Below are 10,360 nucleotides of genomic sequence, written 5' to 3'. Positions count from 1 at the left end.
AGAACGTTTTCTTCAATTTAAACTTTCCCAACTCCCACGTCCTAAGGGCAGGATGCTCGGATCGATGTTGGGGACGCTCGGATCCTCTTCAGTCCCCACGAGCTCAGGTCTCCTCATGGGGATTCCTTTTCCCATGTAATTCTTTCTTCTTTTCCTTTGTTAAATGTTGTGGGTGCACTACAAAGGCTTGGTTAGCTTAGGCATTTGCCATACCCACACTTGATCAAACACTGCACATCAAAACACGTTAAAATACCTCTATCACTTGCTCTCATGTCAAAAATATTGATCAAAGCACAAAAATGCAAGTCCAAAAATGACAAAGATGTAATAAAGGAAATAAAATGCTAGTTAAGGGGTTAGAATATTTACAAATGGTGGTTTAGGGAGGACTCCACCAAACTCTCATTCTTAGATGAGATGTTAAGGGGGAAAAGTCAAGGTGTTGTTGATGTTGCTCAACACCTTATAAAAGTAGTCGAAGGCTTGCTCATTTTCATTATAAAGATCTTTCATAGATCTTTGTGCATTGTTTTCTTCATAGTTATGGTCCGAGTCAAAGTGATGACAAGGATCGACAAAGCCTTGGTCTAAGGTCATAGCATTTTCAATATAAGGATTGACTAATCCTTCAAATTCATCATCCCATAGACCGCAAACTTCACTAGCTTGTTCCCCAATGATGTCATGAGTTGACAAGAGCAACTCTTCTTTCTTGTTGTCATGGCCAATGAGGCCTTCTTCATTACTTGTCATGATGGGTGAGCTATTCAAGCTCTCATTGTTGTTGAAAATTCATTGCTCTCCGAATAGAGCCACTTGAAGGTCATCCACTTTCCTCTTCCATATGGGTGGAGTTTCTGTACCCATGGTTTGATCTTTGCATAGAGATTCTAACTTCTTTCTATCACATTTTCGACTATAGTGATCGTTCATGAAGCATGGCTCATGTAGTCGGGGAGCTCTCATTGTTTTGTCAAGGTTGAAAGTGATTGTCTCGTTTCCTACTTCAAGTGTGAGCTCTCCATGTTTCACATCGATTACCGCTCCCGCGGTATGCAAGAAAGGTCTTCCTAAAATGATAGGAATGTTGGAATCCTCCTCCATGTCTACAATGACAAAGTCTACCGGGATGAAGAATTTGCCAATTCTCACGGGCACATCCTCCCATACCCCTAGAGGTATATTTGTTGATCGATCCGCCATTTGAAGAGTAATGTTGGTGCATTTGAGCTCTCTCATTCCTAGCCTCTTACACACCGAATATGGCATGACACTTACACTTGCTTCAAGGTCACATAATGCTTTGTTGATTATAGTGCGCCGATAGTACATGGAATAGAAAAACTTCCCGGATCTTTGAGCTTTGGAGGAGAACTTCCTTGAAGAATAGCACTAATCACTTTGGTAAATGCAATAGTCTCCAACTTTCGGATGGATTTCTTCTTGGTAAGAATATCTTTCATGTATTTTGCATAAGTCGGAACACGATTGATCAATTACGTGAATGGGATTGAGACTTCTAAGTTCTTCACAATTTCCATGAACATTCCAAGTTGCTCATCAAACTTAGGCTTAGCTTGACGATTTGGGAATGGAAGTCTAATCACAATAGGCTCTTTTTCCTTAGCCTTCTCTTCATTCTTCTTCTTTGAAACTTCATTGGTGGTGGGATCTACCTCCTTAGAGTTCTCCACAACTATTTGCTTGTTACTAGCATCCACAATATCTTCATCAATTGGCCTCTTCGGCCCCTCATATCTTGTACCACTTCTCAAATGGATGGCACTAACCGTCTCATGTCTTGGGGGATTACTTTGAGGCGGTAATTGCCCCTTTTATCTTTGAGGGCTAGAAGATGCTAATTGAGTCATTTGAGTTTATAACATTTTGGTGTGGGCAAGTATGTTGTTGATGGTGATCTCTTTAGCTTGGCTATATTTTTGCATTTGGGTGAAAAATTCTTGTTGATTCTTTTGCATTTGGAGGACCTCTTTTTGAACATCAAAGCTTTGATCAATGGATTGGTTGTAGGAGGGTTGATTTTGATATCCTTGGCTTTGGTTGAAAAAGGGTCTTTGAGCTTGATTTCTCATTGAAGGTGGGGTGTATGTTGGTTGGGGGTTTTGGACATTTTGGCTCTTGTATGAAAGATTTGGATGAAATTTGGTGTTCTCATTATAGTAGTTGGAATAAGGGGTGCCACTCTTGTATTCTTGGAAAGCATTCACTTGTTCATTTGTTTCCCTACATTCATTTTGCTCATGTCCCAAAGTTCCACAACTTTCACATACTCCACTTGGAATTGAGGATGATGCCACCATAGCATAGACATGTTGTTTGATTGATTTGGAAGCTTCATCAAGCTTAGCCATGACATTCTCAAACTTCAAATTGATGGTGTCGATATGAGCACTTAGTTGAGCACCCAATTGTGTGATGGAATCTACCTCATGCCTTCCTCCTCTAGTGGCCTTTCGAGGCCTACTATATTGGGAATTATGAACTGCCATCTCTTCGATTTTGGCCCATGTTTGATTGTCATAAACTTTGGTAAACATCCCATTGGATCCCATATTGAGCACATTGCGTGAGTCTTCATATAGACCATTCCAAAATTGTTGCACAAGGAACCACTCACTAAGTCCATGGTGTGGACAAGAAAGACAAATGTCCTTAAATATCTCCCATGCTTCATACAATGATTCCTCATCTCTTTGCTTGAACCCGGTGATTTGGGCTCTCAACATATTAGTGTTCTCTGGAGGATAGAATTTATTGTAGAAGGCAAATGCTAGCTTCTTCCATGAATCAATACCAAGGGTAGCCTTGTCTAGGCTCTTCAACTATTGCTTTGCGGTACCGATAAAAGAAAAAGGAAACAATACCCATCAGATTTGGTCTTGAGTAAATCCGGTTTGAGAAATTGCATCACAATAGTCACAAAAAGTCTCCATATGTGAATGAGGGTCTTCACTAGGCATCCCTCCAAATTGACTTCCCTCAACTAATTGTATGAATGCGGATTTGGCAATGAAATTACCGGTTAAATGTGGTGGTGTAGGAGTACCATTTGGTAGGTTCTCCTCGGTTGGTACGGAATGTGATGAAAACTTAGGCATTATGGGTCGATTTTGTGGTTGGTTTTGAATTGGGTTATCCTCTCCTCTAGCAACTCTTCTATTGTTGGTTAAGATCCTTTCAATATCGAAATCAATAGGTAATAAATCACCTTGTGATCTCCTTTCATGCAGAATTTCAAACAACTCAAAAACAATTAGAACAACCTTGAGGAGATTGACTTCCCCAAGGTAAAGAAAGACACAACTAAAAACAATTAACGAAAATCAAATCAATTGAACATCGTCCCCGGCAACGGCGCCATTTTTTGGTGTGGTGTAAATATAAACTCGTGGTCAAAGCTACCAACCAAAAAAATATTTATAACTTCACAAACTACTCTTAGTAAAGAGGTAAGTAAAGGTCGTATCCCAAGGGACGGGTATTGATGTAGGATTTTTAATTGCAAGTAGCTATGTCTTAGGGTGTCACAAATTGGGTTGAGGTGAGATGTAATCTAAACTAATCAACAAGATGAATGTAAATTAATGAAAACAAGATAAGGCAATAAAGGGGTTTGTAAACAAATGACTAAAGGCACTAGGGTGTCATGGGTTCATAGGGGATTCATGGAAATAGATCATACAAACATGTTCTCAATTAAAAGCAAGCACTTATTGTTGTGATGGATCGAGTTAGTGCATATCTTACAATCCCTAGGAAGATTTAGGTCCCGGAGCCGAGTCGTCTAGATTGTACAACACCTACAAGTCGACTTAGTCTCCTCCTATTCAACTCTATGCATGGTCTAATGAGGCTCACGTTGGTTTATGTCTTACAAGCCTCATTGAAAAGATAAGGGATGGTAAAAAAATGCAAGGTTTCATAGTCTAGCATTTCATCAAACATAACATGTGCATAGGTTGGAATCACAACAAGCAAGTAAATTAATTATGAGAACATATTAAATTAAGCATAGATCAATCCCCATGTTTGTTTCCCCTAATTCCCCATTAACCCTAGTTAAAGGACTACTCACTCATGATCAAGTTTAGCATGCTAATAAGGTTGTCAATCATACTAACAAAGCAAAACATGATGAATAAATGATGTGATTAACAATAATTAAACAAGGGTAAAAAGGGATTATACCTATGGAGATGATCCAAATAATAAAGCAAAGAATAATAGAAGTACTTGATGAACGATGGAAGGTTGTCAATCCTCCAATAAACCCAAATAATCTTCTAATTACCCAAATAAAACTAAGAACAATTGAGAAATTAAAGAAAGATTAAGATGTGATTAATATTGAAATGTGTATTACAACTAAATTAAGAGAGGATTAAGATGATATTAAGGCTTGATTAAGATGACATTAAGAGATGATTATAATCTAGGTAGTACAATGGAGTATTTATACTAATATTAAGTACAAGGATTAGGGTTACTAAGGGCTTAAATGACTATTAAGACCCCAAGAGAAACTTGGTAATTTTGCTCATCATGAGGGACATGCGCTGACCGTTCTTGCAACTCCCACCTGGATCCACTCGTCCTCACCTGAAGCACGGCCTGCCTTGTAAGAAGATCCGCTCAGATCGCCTAGGAGACGCTCGGATCCTGCCCCTGGGATGCTCGTCCTGAGCTCAGGCCGCTCGGATCGTGGCACAGGGTTCTCATCTTGTTTGGCTCCTTAGCAATCCGTGGGGATAGTATTGGGATGCAAGGATATTTTCATCATTGCCCATTTCACTTCATTTATTTGCTTAGGCCTCTAGTGTCGGTCTCCTCTTTGATGCTTGGTCATTGGATGCGATCCATTTAGCTCAATAAATGCAACGATAACAATCCTCTCCTACCAAGGACACAAAATCTCAAAGAATATGCAAAATGGGAAACTAGAGATAAGAAATGACCCTAATATATGCTAAAAAGCATGGAAACGAGGTTAATTCGGGGACTAAATGTGCTCAAATATGAGTCACATCATTTCTCTAAGCAGGATGTGGGTTTTCTGCTGGAGCCAGGGGATCCTCTTCCTCATGAATCTCTCAATATGGAATATAAGGGGGCCCAATGACCCTCTCAAACAACAGGAGGCCCTGAGCTTCTAGTTGGATAATAAAGTGGTATGTGGTGCATTTATTGAGACTCATGTCAAAACTAAGGCACTTTTGGATATTTATGGTTCTACTTTCTCTAGGTTTCAAATGATTCATAACAATGACCTGCACTCTAATGGACGAATATGGGTATTTTGGGTTCCTATTATGATTTCTTTTCCTGTGCTCTCTAAGTCTGCTCAGCATATTCATTACCACTTAGTACACCATGCCACTCAAAAGGTGTATGAGGTGAATTTTGTCTATGCTTTTAACACTAGGTTGGAGAAGAGGGCACTTTGGCAACAACTAATTGACATTTCTTATACAGCTTCTAACCCTTGGATCTGTATGGGGGATTTCAATGTTGTACTTAATATGGATGAGAGACTGGGCAGTGACCACCTTCATCTTGCAGATATGAATGAATTTGGGACCTGCTTGGATTCTTATGGTTTGGTTGACCATCCGGCTACTGGATGCTATTTTACATTGAATAACAAACAGGGTGATTGATTAAGATGGGCTGAACTTGATAGGTTGCTCATTGACCAACAATGGATCAAGGAGGTAGGCTCTACTGCTTCATTTCTTGCTGCCGGGGTCTCTGATCACTCCGCAAGACTATTTCTTATTCAGGATCAGAGCATTGTTCACAGGAAGAACTTTAGATATATGAATTGTTAGGCTCTCTCTCCATAATTAATGACCTGTGTTAGAGAGCATTGGCAACTGGGTTATGTAGGTGGAAAAATTAATACGCTATTTCAGAACCTCAAAAATCTGAAGAACGCTTTAAGAGGCCTCTGCACTCAGCATCTTCTAGTGGTTTATCTAAAAGGGTTAGGTCTGCTAAAGTAAAGCTTCTGAGTTGTCAAACCCAACTCCATAAGTCTCCTCAGGATGTTCAATTACTAGTACAGGGGAAAATCTCATGCAAATCTATACTCATCTGAAGCGTGCTGAAATGCAGGATCTCCTTGAGAGAGCAAAGGTACATGATTTACAACTTAGTGATGCCAGTACAAAATTCTTCTATTCTAAGATAGCTGCAAAGAAGATAAGGAACACTATTGGGTGCATTCAGGATGAGAATGGGGTCCTGAGAATTGAGTTAAGAGATGTTGCTGCTGGGTTTGTGTCTTACTATCAGCACTTGCTTGGCACCTCATCTCATGTTCAATACTTACCTTCTGACCTCTTCCAACAAGGACTCCTTCCTCTGGACACTCATACTGGCCTCAATCAAATGGTCCATGCTAATGAAATCCTTGCTGCTTTGAAGTATATAGATAGGAATAAGAGCCCTGGGATTGATGGATACTCCTCTGGCTTCTTCCTGGATGCTTGGAGTGTTGTAGGGCATGATTTCAAGGAAGCAGTTTATGAATTATTCCTTCATGATAAGCTCCCTAAGTCTGCCAATTCCACCTTCTTGTTCTTATACCTAAAATGGACACCCCTCCTCTGTTAAGAATTTAGGCCCATTGCTTGTTGTACTACTTTCTATAAGGTAGTTAGTAAAATTTTGGCTAATAGAATTCAAGGGGTTTTGGATCACATAAGAGGACCTGAACAGGCTGCTTTTATTGCTCAGAGAGATTTATTTGACAACTCTATAATGGCTTATGAACTTGCTTCCAAGTATGGCAGAGCTTATCTTACCCCTAGATGTCTTTTGAAAGTTGACATTAGGAAGGCATTTGACTCTGTTAATTGGGAGTTCCTTCATAATGCTATGCTGAGTTTTGGCTTTCCTCCTACTTTTGTTAGCTGGGTAATAGCATGTGTAGCCTCACCATATTATTCTTTTAGCATCAATGGTGGTGTGAAGGGCTTCTTTCCTGGGAAAAGGGGTCTTAGGCAGGGTGACCCCTTATCACTCTATCTATTTATTATTTGTGTGGAGGTCCTGTCATGTTTACTCAGGAGACTTCCTAGGTATGATGGCTTCTCTTATCATCCTAAATGTGTCCAGCTAAACTTGACTCAGCTAGTCTTTGTTGATGATCTGTTGGTCTTCACTAGAGGGGACCTTCCATCTGTTAAGGCAGTGGCTCACAATTTCTCTTTATTTGATGCATTATCTGGTCTACAGGCTAATCTCACTAAAACTAGCTTATATTTTGGAGTGGTAAGTACTGAGCTCAAGGGTTTTATTTTGGAAGCCACTGGCTTTAGTGAGGAGGACTTTTCATTCGAGTATTTTGGTTTTCCTCTCTTTAATGCTAGGCTTGCAAATGATATGTACTAGCCTCTAATGGACAAAATTAACGAAAAAATTAATCACTGGCCAAACAATTCTCTTAGCTATGTAGGTAAGGCTCTTCTGATCAATTCTATAATCTTTGGAATGCATAATTTCTGGGGATCCACTGTCTTGCTTCCTAAGTGCATAATATAAAAGATTAACAAGATTTGTAAAGATTTCCTATGGGGGATAGAGGATAGTAAAAGGAGACATGTTTTTATAAGTGGGAAAGCCCTTTGTAATCCTAAAAGGTAAGGTGGTATTGGCTTAAAGGAAGTCCTTAGCTGCAACTGTTCTCAAATGTTGAAATGGATATGGAAATTAATTAATAGACCTCACAACATATATGGGCAGCATGGGTTAACAAATATATTCTTAAAGGGACTGACTTTTGGCAAGCATCAACAAGCATAAGTCATTCCTGGTACTGGAATAATGTGGTGAAAGTGAAGGACCTCCTTGTAGCTAAGGCAGGGTCTCCTAGGTTGGCTCTTGAATGGATCCAAGCCTGTTTAGACTCTAATACGTATCATACTGCCAAGATGTACCAACTGATTAAGCAAGGAGCTGATTTGGTTCAATGGAGCCCCCTGGTGCATGATAAACATTGTGTTCCCAAGCATTCATTCTTAGGTATTATGGCAATGGAAAACAAGCTGCCTACAATAGACAACTTGGTTCACAAAGGTTTACATTTGGTTAATATATGTGCATTATGCTGTAATCAGAGTAAAAATGTGGAGCATCTGTTTTTTCAGAGTGTGTTTTCTTCTCTGGTATGGACACAGATTGCAGCCTGGTTGCAAGTCTGTCATTCTACTGATCTGGCATAAGTGGTCTGCTGGTTCTAAACACATCTTCATGGCAAAGGTGTGAGTGCAGGAAAGCAAATAACAGGGATCATGGCTACTATATACCTCCTTTGGAGGGAACGAAATGGCAAAATCTTTAGGAGTGTGTCTAATGCTCCTGAATCTATTTGTATACACATCGAATTTGTGATCAGAAATAGGTTGTATTGACTAGGCTTATTATCATGGTTTTCTTGTTGTTTTACTTCTTGAGGAGCTTTTCTAGTCTCCCTTGTAGAAGAGAGGAACGGATCTTGTACTTTGACTCATTGATTTATTGAATAAGATACAAGCTTTTCTACAAAAGAAAAAACAATTAAAAAAATAGTAATTGTAATAGTAATAGTAATAGTAATAGTAATAATATCAGCAACTTCTAGGGAGCAATAAGCCAACTGAGATGGTAAAAGCTCAAGTTATAAATAATGGGAAATGTTGCACCCAAGCTCATGTTAAGATGTCCTGGTTGCTCCAGTCACTGATGAGGAGATTAAACACATTTTCCTTTCTACACCCATTGATAAATCACCTGGTCCTGATGAATGCACAAGTGGTTTCTTTAAGGATAGTTGGAGAAGATATTTGTGCAGATGTAAAGGATTTCTTTCACACAGGTCAGTTGCTCAGGCAGTTGAATGCTATTAATATTACTCTAATACCTAAGTGTGAGAGGCCTACTTCTGTTAAACAATTCAGGCCAATTGCTTGTTGTAATATGATATACAAAGTCATTTCTAAACTCCTATGCAACGGACTAGCTTTGGTGTTACCTGACCTAATAAGTGACAACCAGAGTGCTTTCATTCAAAGGAGATCTATTATTGAGAATATACTGATTTAGCATAGGTGGTCTGCTGGTTGCAAACACATCTTCATGGCAAAGGTGTGAGTGCAGGAAAGCAAATAGCAAGGCTTATGGCAACTATATACCTCATTTAGAGGGAACGAAATGGCAGAATGTTTAGGAGTGTGTCTAATGCGCCTGAATCTATTTATTACACATCAAATTTGTGATCAGGAATAGGCTGTATTGACTAGGCTTATTATCTTGGTTTTCTTGTTGTTTTACTTCTTGGGGAGCTTTTCTGGTCTCCCTTGTAGAAGAGAGGCGGATCTTGTACTTTGACTCATTGATTTATTGAATAAGATCCAAGCTTTTCCGCATAAAAAAAAACAATAACAACAAAAATAACAATAACAATAGCAATAGCAATAGCAGTAGCAATAGCAATAACAATAACAATATCAATATCAATATCAATATCAATAGCAATAGCAATATCAATAACAATAATAATAGTAATAATATCAGCAACTTCTAGGGAGGAACAAGCCAACTGAGATTGTAAGAGCTCAAGTTATAAATACTGGGAAATGTTGCGCCCAAGCTCATGTTGATATCCTGGTTGCTCCAGTCACTCATGAGGAGATAAAACACATTTTCTTTTCTACACCCTTTGATAAATCACTTGGTCCTAATGGATACACAAGTGGTTTCTTTAAGGATAGTTGGAGCATTGTTGGAGAAGATATTTGTGCAGCTATAAAGGATTTCTTTCACACAGGTCAGTTGCTCAGCCAGTTGAATGCTACTAATATTACTCTAATACCCAAGTGTGAGAGGCCTACTTATGTTAAACAATTTAGGCCAATTGCTTGCTGTAATATGATATAAAAAGTCATTTTTAAACTCCTATGGAACAAGCTAGCTTTGGTGTTATCTGACCTAATAAGTGACAACCAGAGTGCTTTTATTCAGGGGAGATCTATTATTGAGAATATACTTATTTGTCAGGATATTGTTAAGCTATATAATAGACATGCTGCTTACCCAAGGTGCTTATTTAAAATTGACTTAATGAAAGCATATGACACTGTTGAATGGGATTTTGTTCACCAGCTCCTTCAGAAACTAGGTTTCCAAGTATAAATTAACAATTAATAGTAGTCCACCCAAATAAAATCTCGGTACACATAAAATAGTAATTAATTAATAACAATTAGCACGTTATTCACAAAACCTCGAACAATAATAATAATATTAGGGTTGGTAGAATCGTGTTACCCTAAGACATACAAGTTGCCCGAAAATC

The 10,360-nt window shown here is 38.8% G+C and overlaps 1 non-coding gene across 1 annotated transcript; it reads left to right on the top strand.

Annotated features, from left to right (window-relative positions):
- The first annotated feature begins 2,643 nt into the window (after positions 1-2,643).
- On the top strand, positions 2,644-2,750 carry LOC141588959 (small nucleolar RNA R71). Its single transcript, XR_012519924.1, has one exon. It is a non-coding gene; the product is annotated as a small nucleolar RNA R71 (small nucleolar RNA).
- The last annotated feature ends 7,610 nt before the right edge of the window (positions 2,751-10,360 follow it).

This window comes from Silene latifolia, chromosome 6 (genome assembly GCF_048544455.1).
Source record: "Silene latifolia isolate original U9 population chromosome 6, ASM4854445v1, whole genome shotgun sequence".
NCBI lineage: Eukaryota > Viridiplantae > Streptophyta > Magnoliopsida > Caryophyllales > Caryophyllaceae > Silene > Silene latifolia.
This window is presented reverse-complemented; position numbering and strand designations above follow the sequence as displayed.